At 39.8% G+C, this 17,053-nt stretch overlaps 1 protein-coding gene and 1 long non-coding RNA gene across 4 annotated transcripts in view; one reads left to right on the top strand and one right to left on the bottom strand.

Annotated features, from left to right (window-relative positions):
- Window positions 1–17,053, bottom strand: part of CLDN10 (claudin 10) — a 142,203-nt gene that overhangs the window by 30,383 nt on the left and 94,767 nt on the right. The window lies entirely within an intron of this gene.
- The window catches only part of LOC144336161 (uncharacterized), a 54,794-nt gene continuing 52,856 nt past the window's right edge, over window positions 15,116–17,053 (top strand). The window contains exon 1 of the long non-coding RNA XR_013407680.1: window positions 15,116–15,322. This is a non-coding gene — a long non-coding RNA (uncharacterized LOC144336161). The remainder of the gene's footprint in view (window positions 15,323–17,053) is intronic.

Raw genomic sequence — 17,053 nt, 5'->3', positions numbered from 1 at the left:
GTTTAGCCAACTAAACAGGAGATTTGCAGAAATTCCTCACTTGAGATTCGGTACACCTACCAAGCAACACAGGTGTGCCTTTCAATAGCTCAAGGATTTTCTAAGCATCACATTTGGTTTCAGTATACATTAGCTCCTTCCTAGATCCCAGTGAGGTGGCGTGCTGCTAATCAGGTGGGAAGAAACTGAATTCTTGATGATACTTGGCTCCTGGGCAGTTGTTCTTTTAACTAAAAAAAAAAACAAAACAAAAAAAACTGCCCAGGAGCCAAGTATTGTTACAACGTGTTAAATAAGACATTAATGCCGTTACCAAGATATTAAAAGAGCGTATCTGTGTTCTTTTTCCTTCCATTTTCCCTAACATTTCATTTATCTTAATGCTTTATGCAAATCCAGTGATATTTGTAATCTACTTAGCATGGAAGCTACAGAGTGATAGGAATAGTTACAGAATGAACACTTATTCTCACCATTGCATCACCATCATTTATATAAATATATATATATAATTTTTTTTGCAAATTATAACTATACGAACAGTTGCCTTATTTTGTCATTTGGCAACCTGTGAAGTCGTACTCCATCAGAATGTTTCTATGGGCCTATTACAAGTCAGTGCCATATACCTTGTGGATTTGTTTTTCATGCATTCATTTGAAACACACTCATTCCCAATTCTAAATTATCTTAGGATCATCTAGACTCCTCTTGAGCCCCTTGAGGGGAGGGGTACGGTTTGGGTCCCAACAGGAATACCCTTCGAGCCTGGAATGACTCTCACTCTGGGAGGCTAGAACCTTCCAGGGCTTGTAGACAGGTTGGGTACATTGTGTTTGTCCATAAGCACTTGATGAATATCAATTTAACCTCCCACCCAGGTCGGGGCAGTATGTTAATCTATATGTTTTGGGCAAGTGATTTTATGTCTCTGAGTTATAGCTCCCTCATTTGTAAAACAGAGGAGTTATTTTGGATAGCTTCCGAGACCACTTTTAACTCCAAAAACCCCTGAGTCTAGGATTCCTAACGAACTCAGTCATTCACAGATAACATCAAGGAGAGGAGAGAAGCAGTTTTCCTTTGGTGTCTTTACTGTTTTATTCCCACTCACTTTCTGCCTCCCTCCTTTGCTAAATTTAAAGGTGGCGTCCGTATAGATGTGTATGTGGGAGGCAGTGCATGGAGAAAATCTAAAATCTCTACATGTAGACTTATTGTCACTTTTTCCTTCTGTTTAGGAGAAACATGTGATGAAGTATGGTAGTTTCATTCACTTAAGAATCAGGGAGATATAGCGGACAGAGGGTAGATGATGTAATCGGAAAGATGTGAGATAAAATTCTACCTCTTAATGCCCTTGGGCAGGTCCCCTAATCTCACTCAGCTTCACTTCTTCAAGTATAAAGCGGGACTAAATGACAGCTTCTTTCAAAGGCGTTGTAAGGATTAGAGAGAATGTATATGAAGGACAGGAATGTAGTGGATGCTTAGTAAATAATGAATATTATTTAGTTCACTCATGCCTCTCATTTCCTTGTGTCTCTTTAAAGAGATAAAATTACATTTTTCATAAAAGTGGTATTAATCAGTCAGACTGACAGCAGTAAGTGAGTAAGGATGAAGTGTATTGTAAATCTCAAAGTAGGAAGGCAGAAAGTGTGGAGTCAAATGCCAACACGGAAGGGGCTGGTGCCCAGAGTGAGGGCAGAGGGAGGGAAACCAGGAAGTCAGAGCAGAGGTTAGTCCAGGGTAGCAAAGGTGGTGGGGGTTGCGGGGCTTGCAAAGGAAAGTGAGAAATAAAACCGGAGGGCAGTTAAAATTTAAAAGGGTGAACAGCTGGGTGCTGTAATCTCTCTCAGCCCCTCCAGAGGCTGAGGCAGTGAGATCACTTGAGCCCAGGAGTTCCAGACCAGCCTGAGTAACACAGGGAAAGCCCCCATCTCTTAAAAATAAAAATAAAAAACCCAGCCACCTGTAGTCCCAGTTCTTCAGGAGCATGAGCCAGGAGTTCAAGACCAGCCTGCCTGTCTCTAAAAAAAGTAAAAACAAATGAAAGAAGTGACCAATTATAAGGCAGAGAGAGTAAGGGGAACAGAAATTGCAAAGAGAAAAGCAAGGGGCAAGAAAAAAAGATAAAGGAGAGAAGAAGCGGGAAATCAGAGGGAGACAGCACTGGGACGAGAAGCTGAGCAGAGGACGTTAAGGACAGAGTGAATGATTTCCATATCCCTTGGTTTTCTCAATGACTAGGTGTAAGGAGTGGGAAGCAATACAGTCTAGTGTCTGTTACCAAATGGAGATACTTGCTCCTCTCCCCGGTCCTCACGATAGAGCAGGTGCAAAGTTTATTCCAACTTACCATGTGGCTCACATTGTGGGGAAAATCAGAGGAAGTTTAAAATGAATTACTTCAGGGTTAAAAATGCATGTTCTGACAAAAACATACCTATAAGCTAGTGTTTCATTTTGAGAGGTTTTTTTTTTCCTTCAAAATGTAGGCATTCTCTCATTTCTATCTAATAAACACTGATCTTGTACCTTCTAACAACTCCATGCAATAGATACTATTTAATAACAACTCCATGCAATGGGGTACTATTTTCACTCCCATTGTACAGAAGAGGAAACTGAACCACAGAGAGATTAAGTCACTTGCTCTGGAAGGTGGTGGAGGTGAGGTTTCAATGTAGCCAGCTCAGTTCCAGAGTCTCCATTCCTTGTGAGAAGTTGCCTCCACCAAGACAACTCTTTGTAGTTTGTGTACAGAGTACAGTCAGTATCTACAGTGTGTGAATATCTACAGTGTGTGAATATCTACAGTGTGTGAATATCTACAGTGTGTGAATATCTACAGTGTGTGAACAAACATGCACAAAATGCATTAAGACAATTCTGGATAACTTGATTTAACTTTATTTTCAGGAAAATTGCTTTTATAATCGAGGTATCTGAACAGGGTACCTAGTTTCCTTACTTCATTTCAGTATATGTCTAGATCTTGCAGTAGGTGAATTGAAGTTCAATAATATGCTGTTTAATGGTGTCCTGAGCAAGGGTCATTCATTATGTTAGTTTGGGCCTGGAACATTTTTCTTTGAGTTCACACACACAGTAAGAAGAGTTCATTAGAGAATTCTTAAATCTGTCTTCTGCATGCTTTGAGCTCTGGCCCGTGCTCTCAGCCAAACGGAGCTGGCCCAGTGACTTGAATGGGAATGTTCTGCCAGTGAGCGCCCACCCTTCTTCCCTGCCATCCTGAGTTGGGGATGTTCTGCAGTGGGCATCATTTACTGTGCTGTGGACTCTCCTTCTCATGTTCATTTTGTTTTCTGGTGAAAACATTTAAAAACCAATGGTTTTTAAATAGCCATAAAAATATTGTTATTTTAAAGGACATCAAACTAAAGTATACATTTTTATTTCTAGAATGCTGAAGTTAGAAAGGACCTTAAAAAAGTTACCTAATTCGATCGAGACCATCCTGGCTAACACGGTGCACGGTGAAACCCCGTCTCTACTAAAAAATATACAAAAAACTAGCCGGGCGAGGTGGTGGTGGTGCCTGTAGTCCCAGCTACTCGGGAGGCTGAGGCAGGAGAATGGCGTAAACCCGGGAGGCGGAGCTTGCAGTGAGCTGAGATCTGGCCACTGCACCCCAGCCTGGGCGGCAGAGCGAGACTCCGTCTCAAAAAAAAAAAAAAAGTTACTTAATTCAATATTTTCAAATGAGGAAACTGGGACCCAGAAGTGGCTTCTTTTTTTCTTTTATTTTTTGAGACGGAGTTTCGCTCTCGTTGCCCAGCCTGGAGTGCAAAGGCGCGATCTTGGCTCACCGCAACCTCCGCCTCCTGGGTTCAAGTGATTCTCCTGCCTCCCGAATAGCTGGGATAACAGGCATGTGCCACCATGCCTGGGTAATTTTGTATTTTTAGTAGAGACAGGGTTTTTCCATGTTGGTCAGGCTGGTCTCAAACTCCCCACCTCAGGTGATCCGCCTGCCGTGGCCTCCCAAACTGCTGGGATTACAGGTGTGAGCCACTGTGCCTGGACTCAAAAATGACTTCTTAATGCACATTAGGTCATAAAGCATATGTTGAAGTAGTATATCAATTGGAATAACATTTTGCATGTTATTAATATTTTTCAAAAATGTATAAATCTGAAAAATTATCTGAGTTTGGTGCTGAAGAAAAATCTGAATTAGAAGCAAGATTTGAATAATATTTAAAAGTTGAGCCAGGCACAGTGGCTCACACCTGCAATCCCAGCACTTTGGGAGGCTGAGGCAGGTGGATCACCTGAGGTCAGGAGTTTGAGACCAGCTTGGCCAAAACGGTGAAAACTTGTCTCTACTAAAAATACAAAAACTAGCTGGGTGTGGTGGCGCACGCCTGTAATCCCAGCTACTTGGGAGACTGAGGCAGGAGAATTGCTTGAACCTGGGAGATGGAGGTTGCAGTGAGCTGAGATCACACCACTGCTCTCCAGCTTGGGCGGCAGAGTGAGACTCTATCTAAAACAAAAATGTTGAAAACTACCCTATTTCATCTAGGTTCTCCCCAAAGATATATTTATGTCCCCCAATAAAATATTTACAAGTGTATTACTAGGAGGCTTTGTGATTCAGGTTCATGCAGTCGTCTCTATACATGACTTCTGAATAGTAACATAAAAAGAAAGGAAATCACAATGGAATTGTGTGCTGATAACACGGCAGACTGATAATAGACACACCTCTCTTTGTGGTTCAAAGCAATAGCTGTTTCTATGTTTGATTTAGGGTTTGTGAAGAATAAGAAAAAGATCTAAAGAACAAAGTTGATGTCATGTTTTTCCTGTATTATCATAACTGCCACACCTCTAGGATTTCTGGCATAAATCTTTCTAACAACCATGCCCTATGTCAGCTGCCTCCCACCATACAATTCATCCATATATGTAATCCTATAGAGTTAAGCAATGTTTTATTTCCAATCAAAACACCATATGAAAGATTATATTGTAATTTTTTGACATGCTAAATAAAGCAGCCAATGAAATTTGGTTAAGCAACCTGAATGATACTCTGTTTATTCTTGAGTTTCTAGAGTTCATATACTGTAGAGGAGAAAAGCAAATAATAAAATTTTATTATTTCATATTAATTTCCAGATGTGATTGAGAGGATTCAACAAATTAAAGAATAGATATTATAGAACTGGGTATACTATAGGCATTTGCTAAATGTTGTTGAATTTTTTATTAGTCAAAAAAGGATATATGATTAATATTGGTAGAATGTTAAGCATGAACTCTCAAAATCAAACTGTAAATGTCTAATTTTTATTTGCTCTTTTGAATATAATCTTCTAACATGAAGAAGGAATGTCATATCCTTTCAAATTAAAATCTTATGAATATAAGGCTTTGTCAGTTTATACTTTAAACAATTAAATTAATCCTCAAGTAATTGCTTTTTTTGTCTTTTACAATCGATTGCATATATGCATTTAAATGTTTATCACTAAATAATTTTTCTACAGATAGTTTGGAATCATGTAATATTAATATGAAATGAATAGAAAAACATATGAGCTAATAGAAAATATGAGCTAATAGAAAAACATGCTGCATTTTCCTAAATATGAATTTTAGGCATGAAATTTATGAATTTTCCTAATTCATAAACGAACTAATAGAAAAAGCAAACTAATAGAGAAACATACTGCATTTTCCTAAATTCATAAATTTTATGAATTTGGGAAATTTTATGAATTTTGGAAAATGCAGTATTTTTTCTTTTAGTTTGTTTTGCTACCTGGAATAGGTGTATGGTAACTTCACTCACAAATTAGACTCACCAGTTTCTTATACTCTTTTTCCTAATGCCAATTACTTTTGACTTTCAAGACTCTTGTATTTCATTGGCTTAGGGAAAGTCAAGCTAAGCTCTAAGTGTTATGTACCTCCACACTTCCACCTATTTTAAATGGCACCATTCTTTGTTACTTAGCACCTGAAAAGCTCTGGCTGACTCTCACTCTCAGGGCAGAAGACTTCTCAAAAGGGTGGATTTTATTTATTTTTTTAATTTTTTGAGACAGAGTCTCGCTCTGTCACCCATGCTGAAGTTCAAGGGCATGATTTCGACTCACTGTTACCTCTGCCTCCCAGGTTCAAGCAATTCTCGTGCCTCAACCTCCCGAGTAGCTGGGGTTACAGGCATGCAACACCACCCTTGGCTAATTTTTATATTTTTAGTAGAGACAGGGTTTCAACACATTGGCCAGGCTGGTCTCAAACTCCTGACCTCAGGTGATCCATCTGCCTTGGCCTCCCGAAGTGTTGGGATTACAGGCATGAGCCGTCATGCCCAGCCTAAAGGGCGGATTTTAAATTTCCATATATACTGGTGTTTGCTTTACCTCTCACTGGACAAATGTGAATGTGGGTTTGTACTATGATTTTTTTTTTTTTTTGCTATGGTCATAACTTGTATTTGTTATTTATAATATAATCATACATGTATTTATTATTATTATTTTTATTATTTTTATTTTAGACAGAGTCTAGCGCTGTTGCCCAGGCTGGAGTGCAGTGGCACCATCTCAGCTCACTGCAACCTCTGCCTCCTGGGTTCAAGAGATTCTCCTGCCTCAGCACCCCTAGTAGCTGTGATTACAGGTATGTGCTACTACGCCCAGCTAATTTTTGTATTTTTAGTACAGATGGGGTTTCACCATGTTGGCCAGGCTGGTCTTGAACTCCTGACCTCAAGTGATTCACCCGCCTTGGCTTCTATGTTCATAACTATGATTATGAACTTTAACTCTCATTTTTAAATTATTTAGTGAATATAGCATACATATTTCCAGTGCAGTATTTTATTTCTGGCCAAACTGGGCCAAAGATGAACCACACTTGTGGATATACTTCAAAATCACATTGAATTTCAAAGTATGTACATTTATACTCTACATCACATAATTCCATGTAGATGAAATAATGGTGTTTAAATGCTGTCACATTCTCCACCTGCCCTAACTCCTGTGGTTGCTGATATGGTTTGGATCTGTCTGCACCAAATCTCATGTAGAATTGTAATTCCCAGTATTGGAGGTAGGGCCTGATGGGAGGTGATTGGATCATGGAGGTAGATTTCTCATGAATGGTTTAGCACCATCCCCTTGGTGCTATTCTTGTGATAGTGAATGAGTTCTCATGAGATGTGGTCATTTAAAAGTGTGTAGCACCTCCCACCTCACTCTCTTGCTCTTGCTCTGGCCATGTGCCCATGTGACATGCAAGCTTCCACTTCATCTTCCACAATTATTGTGAGTTTTCTGAGGCCTGCCCAGAAGCCAAGTAGATGCCAGCATCCTGTTCCTGTACAGCCTGCAAAACCTAACAATTAAACCTCTTATCTTTATACATCACCCAGTCTCTGTTATTTATAGCTATGTGAAAATGGACTAACACAGTTGTGAAGTAACAAACATAGAATACATTTTTACATATGAAAAACATAAGGTCAGTTCAGCCTTGGGAGTGTTACTGTTTGTTCTTAATCATTAAACTTGGGTGCAATGTATGGAAATAGCACTGGACTGGCATTTAAAGGACCTGCCATCTGTTCTAGCTGCCACTACCTTGCTGCTCATATTTACATGTGATTGGGCCCATTTTTCCCGTCTAAAAAGTGAGTGTGGAAAAAAAGTGAGTGTGTCGAAAGGAGTCTCAAAAGCTCTGCCTAGCTCTAGTGATAGAGGAAGGAACTAAAAAATGCAATGGGAGAATATTGTTTCCTCCTCCCCTTCAGACAGTGCAAACAAAGCAAAAACAAGAAGGAACGGGGGAGACAAGGAAATAAACTAGAAAGAGAGGAAGGCTCAGACTCAGAGTGTGATGGGGTCATTGTACACATATGCAACTAGCAAGAGACAGAACCACGGAGAAATCTCTTTCTCACCACTCCAGAGATTTGCCCTTTAGTTCTCAAAGTTGGCTTAAGTTTTGCCCATACTTGCCCCAACTGCCCCAGTTTCTCCTAATTATGCTCACTTGCGTATAGTTGCCTCTTAATTAGAAGCAAAGAAAGTAACCTACAGCCTGGTCATTCTGAATTCCTCCCTGCCTCCAACAAGTGTTACAAAGGAAGGGCAGACGAGTTCTATTTCTTTTCTGCACAGGTCTGATTTCCTTTACAACTATTCTCAGGCATTGGTGCCTATGTTTACTTTCATGGTTGGAATTAAGCATTTGTAGAAGGTTCCTCGGCAGGTTAATGACGGAGCCAGATTTAGCATGCACAGCTGCTGAATTCTCAGTGTGGGCCCTGGGCCACTGGGCCATGTGGTCATTCCACCCGGTGTTCCAAGTTAGATACTTGTTAACTGCAAGCCATTTCCTAAGCCAGTAGTTGTGAACAAGCTTTATTAAACATGACACATCCACAAGAGCCGAACACCCAAACCTCAAAACTTGAAAAATACTACTTATCTCTTCCAGTTCTAAGCAAAAAGTATCACATAGTAGTAAACTGGTATCGTCAGTGTCAGTGGAAAAAAGCAATGTCTTCCCCCAGCCCCCAATAAAACTAAACTCCCTATGTCAATTACTCAAGCTATTAAGTTAGACTAACAGGCTTGATCATATTTTACAGGTGACAAACGTAGCCAACGTTAAGAATTAACATTACTTCTCATTTTCCAGTCAGAGCCACTAGCTAGCATGCAATTTTTGTTTAGTTTTTTGTCTGATATTTTCAAAGAATGCATATATGCCAAGTATTTGCTATCTAACGCATATTAACAACTAAAAAGTGGTCTTTTGTAACTAATGTAAGCAGTTCTTAAAAGTAAACTTTTTTTTTTTTGAGACAGTCTGTCTCTGCTCTGCTGCCTAGGCTGGTGTACAGTGGTGCTATATTGGCACACTGCAACCTCCACATCCCAGACTCAAGCGATTCTCCTGCCTCAGTCCCCAGCAAGTAGCTGAGATTACAGGTGCATGCCACCCCGCCAGGCTAATTTTTGTATTTTTGACAGAGAAGGGGCTTCACCATGTTGCTCAGGCTGGTCTTGAACTCCTGACTTCAGGTGATCCTCCCACCTCGGCCTCCCAAAGTGCTGGTATTACAGGCGTGAGCCACCTTGCACAGCCAAAAGTAAACATGTGTTAAAGGGTCAAGATGATCTTTTGAAAGCTGAATAAAATACTGTACTCTATGGGATACTGCAAATTTCTATGGAAACGAGAATTATAACTATGGGAGCTGAAAATAATGAGTGCCTTCTTTATTCAACAGTTTTTCTAAAAAAAAGGAATATGTAAGTGTTCTCAGGACAATATTCTGGAAAGGTAGAAAATACAGTTTCAATAAGAAATAAAGCCATCTTGTAGTTACCTTTTTATTACTAACTTACCTTTATATATTATTCAAGCCCTTAAATAATGCAATAACTTTCTTCTAGCTGCACTTTTCTAATTGACTCCTTTAAAATTTTTATTATAAAATCAGATTCCTCTTCTAAGCAAATTAATTCAGAATGTGAATTTTACTCCAATGAATACAGCAAACCTTTTAGTCATGTACCAACTAAAAAATGATCATTGAGAGAAGGCATATTGAAACAATATTGTATTCCCACGTCTCAGTATAAATACTAAAGGTGAAAACAGGTTCAAAATTCAGTTGTAATGCCAGCATCCTCACGTTTTCTTCTGTGTTGTTTTAAGAGTCCAGTGACTTTGGTTCCTTTCTACCCTCTACTATGACATTGCTGTCCTCAAACATTTGATCTGGTTTCTATTCTTGGAGAGTTATAAAATGTTTTAGAAATGTAACAAAGTTCAGCCGGGCGCGGTGGCTTACGCCTGTAATCCCAGCACTTTGGGAGGCCGAGGTGGGTGGATCACCTGAGGTCAGGACTTCAAGACTAGCCTGGCGAACATGGTGAAACCCCATCTCTAAAAAAACACAAAAATTAGCCAGGCATGATGGCGGGTGCCTGTAATCCCAGCTACTCAGGAGGTTGAGGCCAGAGAATCACTTGAACCCAGGAAGCGGAAGTTGCAGTGAGCCGAGATTGCACCATTGCACTGCAGCCTGAGCAACAGAGCAAGACTCCATCTCAAAAAAAAAAAAAAAAAAAAAAGAAATGTTACGAAGTTCAGCATTATCAAACAACTTGGGTACTTAAAAATCGCCTTCTCTGTGGAGTCTACAGGAATGGAATCTAAGGTGTTAGGATTGTTGCCATAAGGTGGTACAGCAGAACAATGGTGTTGGCTATAGAAGCAGGCAGAGGAAGAGGAGGAGTCATGGCCTCAGAAATCCAGAAAACAAAATGTGATCCAGACTCTACCCTATAGAAGAAGAGATCAGATCTTATAGTCAGGAAAGGAGGAAGCTGGCCAAGATGCAGTGTGAGGATTTCAGAGCAAACACACACATTGACCTTGTAGCCGCACGGGTTGCATGATGAAGGTAGGTTTGGCCACTGACAAGTGGAAACCAATATGATGAATCAATTGATATCACTCTATCATCATACATGGAGAGGAGGTATGAATGCTCGTTGGTAATTCATAGAAACAGTTTGTTGGCTGCGTGCGGTGGCTCACGCCTGTAATCCCAGCACTTTGGGAGGCTAAGGTGGGTGGATCATGAGGTCGGGAGTTCGAGACCAGCCTGGCCAATATAGTGAAACTAAAAATACAAAAAAAAACTAGCTGGGCGTGGTGGTGGGCACCTGTAGTGCCAGCTACTCTGGAGGCTGAGGCAGGAGAATCGCCTGAACCCAGGAGGCGGAGGTTGCAGTAAGACAAGATTCTGCTACTGCACCCCAGCCTGGGCAATAGAGAGAGACTCGTCTCAAAAAAAAAAAGTCAATGGGTCACAGATTTGTAATCAAATGAAAGCTGGAAATAATGCTTGGCTCTTGTTGTCATGTTGGTTCTCTATCAAAATTTTCTGCAGATCTACTTGGCAATGTCGTTTTAGACTGGTACATATAAAGGGACTAAGAATTTAGCTCTGCATTTGCCCTCATTTAGTGCTGTTTGTATGTTGCCACTGGAGAATGTAGTTTTGGGTTCTAGTTGATAGCCACCAGTGCTAATCAATTGGCAGATAAAGTTTCAGGGATTCTCTACTTATAATTGGTTTCACTTTTAGGGTCTGGAAGCCAATCCGAATTACCCAGGTGAGTGAGTGTTACTCACGAGTAGTTCATGGCTACCGCACCCCAGCAAATTACCAGGCAGGTAGGTGTGATGAAAACCCTGGAATTTGGAATCCAAGCCAGTTACAGAAGCAAGAATAAGCACAGGACTTCAGATTTGGAAATGCCGTTCTGTGGAGTGAAGTTGTGCCCTAATCTATATATTTCAAGTGCAGAATTCGGTTAAATGAATTTCTGTTCAGTAACGGAGACTTGTGGTACATTACTACCATTCAAAAATGGTTTCCTCTTTGCACTTCCTTCCATTTGCACAGTTCATATTTGTGACACCCAGTTCTACTTCAGCACCACTTTGGCATATCGTCCCCATCAGAAAACGTACACAAATTATGGTGGGACTCAAGCTAAAGGAATAGCTGAGACCGGAATCCACTTGATTCCCTCTGTTCGCAATTCATACTGCCTCCTGTATGCAAGAAGAGCCGTGCATACTGGGCATTCATTGAATTATGAATGTTTCCAGCTCTGGCAACAAAACAAAAAACCAACAACCCCCCCTGCTGAAACTGATTAGCTATTAACCAACCCCACACAAAGTCTGAATTATATTAACTTCATTAGGCATTCTTTAATCTGTGGTAGAATGGAAATACATCCTAAAATTAGAAGATTGTAAACAGAGAGGTTTTTTTTTCTCCACCCACTTAATGTTTAATTTTAAAATATTCTATCTTAGTTTGTTGTGGCTACCCAGAATAGAAAAATGTTAGCTTCAACTTACTTCTTAACTTCAGCAAGGCTTAGCTCTTCTCTGAAACTCCTCTGAAGAAGCAAAAGGCTCTTAATTAGCACCCACACAACAGAACAGAATTCATATGCACATGCCGCAGGATTAGTGTTTCTGCATTAAATTACCGCAGCTGTGAAATGTAAATACCACTAGCAGCAAGGACATGTTGTAAAATACTGCACTATAGTTCATAAGAAATTTGCGCCCTCTTTCGGATAACGATTGTTAAGACATTTCAATGTGAACTTTTTAAAAAGGCATGTAGTTGTTTAAAAATAAACAGTTTTATTGTAAGGACTGTGGGAAAGGACGAGAAAGGACAGGTGTGAGGACATTGCAAAGCCAACATTAACCGAACTAGAAGGTGAAGATTTTGCAACTGTGACGCAAAGATGGCACTATGAAGGGCCTCAAATTAGGAATCTATCATTTTCTTTTAATCAAGATATGTTGGGAAACTGTGCCAATCATTACAAAGTAATGATTTTTAGGACCAATTTTCTCTAGAAAACAGTGGTCCAAGCTCATCTTCCTCTTGAGGCTGTAAGTTTTGTATGGGTAAGGATAAATTGTTCCGTGGGTGATTTTTCTTTTTTCTTTGAGACAGAGTCTTGCTCTGTCGCCCGGGCTGGAGTGCAGTGGCATGATCTCAGCTCACTGCAACCTCCACTTCCTGGGTTCAAGCGATTCTCCTGCCTCAGCCTACCGAGTAGCTGGGATTACAGGTGTGTGTCACCATGTCCAGCTAATTTTTGTATTTTTAGTAGAGACAGAGTTTCACCATGTGGCTAGGTTGGTCTTGAACTCCTGATCTCAGGTGATCTTTCTGCTTGGATGAAGCAGATATTAAGGACTGTTTTGGTTTTTTTTTCCAAATTAGGAAAATGCACAAATGCATTTAAAGATATCATGGGGGACATTTTAAACATATTCTTCATTTTTCTTTTTTAACTGACCATCTCAATAGACTTGTCTATTATAGTATCACAGTCTCTCTGTCCACCATCCATCTACTTCTCCACCCACTGCCATCTTTGCTATCTTTCCCTTTCCACTGAAACATCATAGGCAAAAGAGACAAGTGGTTTTGTGCTACCTGATTTAGTGAACAGACCCCATGCTTTATCTTGTTTTCTCTGTACCTTTTACATAGTTGCTCAGTTCCTTCTTTGTGCAATATTTTCTTCTTTTGACTTCCATAGCCTCATTCTTGCCTAGATTTCTCTGCCTGTTCCACAGTTCGTCTCCATGTTTCCTCATGGGCTGGTATCCCCAGCATTCTATACTTGGCACTAATCCCTTTTCACATCACGCTCTTTCCCTGAACCAACTGGTGGCTCCATAATGGGATTCTCTGACACAGAATCAGTTCTTCTGATTTCCAGGACCTGCCTATGGGACATCTTCTCCTTTCTCCGGGTGGCTCACAGGTCTAGAGACCTCAATTAGGTCTACAACTAAACCTCTCACCCCCACCTCCCCCACAGCTCCCTTCTGTATTTTCTCCACTGAACCATGAACCATATTTGTTTGTCTACCCACTCAGTCTGCCAAGCAAGTTATGAGTCTTCCTGAGTCATCTTGGATGGCTCTCTTCCCTCTGTACTCTTCATCACTCAATCTTGTTGACATTCTTTCTGAACTGCCATGAGTCATTCTCACCTCTCTAGGCCCACACTACTCTTGCCAGTTCAGACCCTCATCACCTCTTCCATCCACTACCCTGACTGGTCTTCCTGCCCCAGGGCTCACTCCTTCTAATATGACTCCCCAGCTGATTTTCCTAAAAGATAAGCCTGATTGTTTCTCTACCACTTTAAAACCTTTCACGGGCTCCTCACTACCTGCAGCATGAAATCCACATATTTTATCATGACACGAAAGGTATCCCAGGATCTTCAGCCCATCTCCTGCCATGCCCCACCTTGGAATACTCTGCTGGATCACAGCAAGCACGCATGGCAGTGTTCTTCCACCCAGGATGTCTTTTTTGCTTAATTAGCCTGGAGAATTCCTTTTAATTACTTTTTAAACAAAACTCTTTCCTCCCCCAGTAGACCAGGCCTGAGAGTCACTCTCTCATTCTTGGTGGCATGCTTCCATTGCTGCATTTACTGCGCAGAATCGGAATTTCTATCCACGTCCCTGCTGAGCTGTGAGCGCTTTGAGAATAAACACAGATTCTTATTCACCCTCACTGCTGTTGTTACATTATAACCATGATTGGCTACCGTTTATTGAATGCCAGGAGAAAAAAAACCCCTGAAGTTTGGAGATATTAGGCAAATTGCTCAAAGATGTATTGCCATTTAGAGGCAGAGTTATAATTTAATCCCCCCCCCTTTTTTTTTTAAATGATCCAAAACCCAAGTTCCTATCAAAATAATGCACTACAACTTAGAGGTTTCCTGGTAATACTCCTACTAATAGTAGTTATTATAACTATCACTGTGAATCATACATTATACTAAATGCTTTATATAATAATCAGTTTCTGAAGATGAAGAACTGATTTGGTTTTTCAAATTTTTAACAGTTTGATATAAAAAGTTATTTTTAAAAATGTAAAATAATTAAAGATATCTACTAAAGATACTCATAAATTTGACAGGAGTACAGTTAAGCTTAGGTGGACCAGATGACCCACAATATCCCTTCCCAATTATAAGATTTTATAATTCTACAAATATTTTTCCTCTTTTGATTTCAACAAATCTTTTCTTAAATTTATTTTATTAACATACTGTCCTGGCAGTAGCTTCATATGGTTATAACCATGTTTTCTTCTTTGTTTTCTTTCCTATTTAAAGGAAAAAAAAAACACCCAATGCTTTTTGTGTGTTTTCATATATAACCTTCTACATAGCAGATGCTGCTAAATTGCTGAGGATGTAATGAGAATTAAAAAGGAAATACAGTTCTTTTTCTCATGGAGCTGAAAATCTAGTAGGGGAGACACACATGACCCAAACGATCCCTCAGTGACCATGTAATTATAAACTGAATCAAATGCTGTCTAATAAAGGACTCCTGTACTCTGAAACGGTGTAACAAAGAAGGTGATCTCTGCTCTGGGTCAGGGAGCATGTCCCTGAGGAAACGGGTGGGGGCTGAGGCTTAGTGAACGAGGCAGAATACTCAAGCCTGGTGCCAGGGGGGAGAGTCCGGCAGACAGAGCCAGAAGTCTGGGTAGAAGGACCTGTGGTGGGAGCAAGAGAGAAGATCACAGTGGAGGGGAGAAGCAGGGTTGGGGCCTTGAAGGTGCTGCTGAGCATGTGGGTCCTCATCCTTACCCTGCATTACCCTCAGGCCTGACCTTTGCTTCGTTCTTCATGGCTGCCCAGTGAGAATGTGGCCCCTGCAGGTAAGATCTAACTAAGTCTTGGATGTCTCTGTATCCCACAGAGTAGGCAGATAGTAAAAGCTCAATGAATACTTCCTAATTTATTTGACCTACAGGTTTTCCCCTCCACCTTCTTATACCCATAGATTTACTAGAAGAGACTCAAGATACCAGTGTGATTTATTTTTTTAATGGATTGAACAAATTAGTAATTTATTATCAAATAGTCCCATTGGAAAATAATTCTGTCAAATGTATTATGGGAGTGTTATATCTAAAGATTATTGAAAACTGGTTCTTTCTTCTAAAAATCTACTTTCGTTTTCCCCAACATTTTCTCGTAAAACTTTATAAATATATAGCAATGTTGAATTTTACAGTAAACACCCCGTATATCATACCCAACCCCTACATTCTACCATAAACATTTTATTTGCTTTGCTCTCTCGCTCTCTGTCTCTCTTCTTCCCCCCTCCCTCCCTCTATCCATCGTTTTTTGCTTTTTTTTTTTTTTTTGGAATATTTTAAAATAAATTGCAGGCCTCAGCACAATTTCTCCTAAATCCTTCAGCAAGCATATCACTAGCTATTTAATTTTTCTTTTGATGTAAAACTTACATAAAATGAAATGTATAAATCTTAAGTGTATATTCACTGACTTTTGACAAATGCATACATCTGTATAAATGAAACAAACACTTATCTTTCTAGAAAGTTCTCTCATACTCCTTACCAGTCGAACCCACTCCCCTCATTGTTCGTATGTTTTCCACAGTAGACTAGTTTTATCTATTCTAGAACTTTATCTAGATAGAATCAAATAGCATGTACTCTTTCGTATAAGGCTTCTTTCATTCAGTATATTTTAAGACTCATCTATGTTGATGCATATATAAGTAGTTCATGTCTTTTTTTTTTTTTTTTTTTCTGAGTTGAGTTCCAGTATCTGAAGATATCACAGTTTGTTTATTCATATTTCTGCAGATTAACGTGTGAGCTATTCCCAGTTTTGGATTTTGGGCAAATAAAGCTGCTATGAACATTCTTGTACAAGTTTTTTTGTGAACATGTCATCATGGGTAAATATCTAGGATCAGAATTACTGGGTGGGAGGGTAAGTGTATGTTTAGTTTTATAAGAAATAACCTGACCATTTTTCAAAGTGTACTATTTTACATTCCCACTAACCATATGTGAAACTTTCAGGTACTGTACATTCTTGCCAAGGTTTGATGTTATCAGTCTCTTATTTTAGCCATTCTTGTAGGTATTCAATGATATCTTATTGTGATTTTAATTTTCATTTCCCTGATAACTTCATGATGTTGAGCACTTTTTCGTGTGCTTATTGCCCATTCAAATACCTTCTTTTGTGAAGTGCCTGTTCAAATTCTTTGCTCCTTTTCTATTGAGTTGTTTGTTTGTTATTATAGGAGCTCTTTCTATACCAGGCCTTTATCAGATATATTCTTAGTGAATGCGTTCTCTCAGTGTGTGGCTTGCCTATTTTCTCAAAGGCATCTTTTGATGAGCAGAAGTTTTAAACGTTGATGAAGTCTAATATATAAAAAATTTTTTCTCTTATAGTTATTGCTTTTTTGTGACCTATCTTTTTTTTTTTTTTTTTTTTTTTTTGAGATGGAGTCTCGCTCTGTTCCCCAGGCTGGAGTGCAGTGGCATGATCTCGGCTCACTGCAAGCTCCGCCTCCTGGGTTCAAGCAATTCTCCTGCCTCAGCCTCCCAAGTAGCTGG

The sequence above is a fragment of the Macaca mulatta genome, chromosome 17 (genome assembly GCF_049350105.2).
Source record: "Macaca mulatta isolate MMU2019108-1 chromosome 17, T2T-MMU8v2.0, whole genome shotgun sequence".
NCBI classification, from domain to species: Eukaryota; Metazoa; Chordata; class Mammalia; order Primates; family Cercopithecidae; genus Macaca; species Macaca mulatta.
The sequence above is the reverse complement of the archived record's forward strand: the minus strand, read 5'-3'. Positions and strand labels throughout refer to the sequence as shown.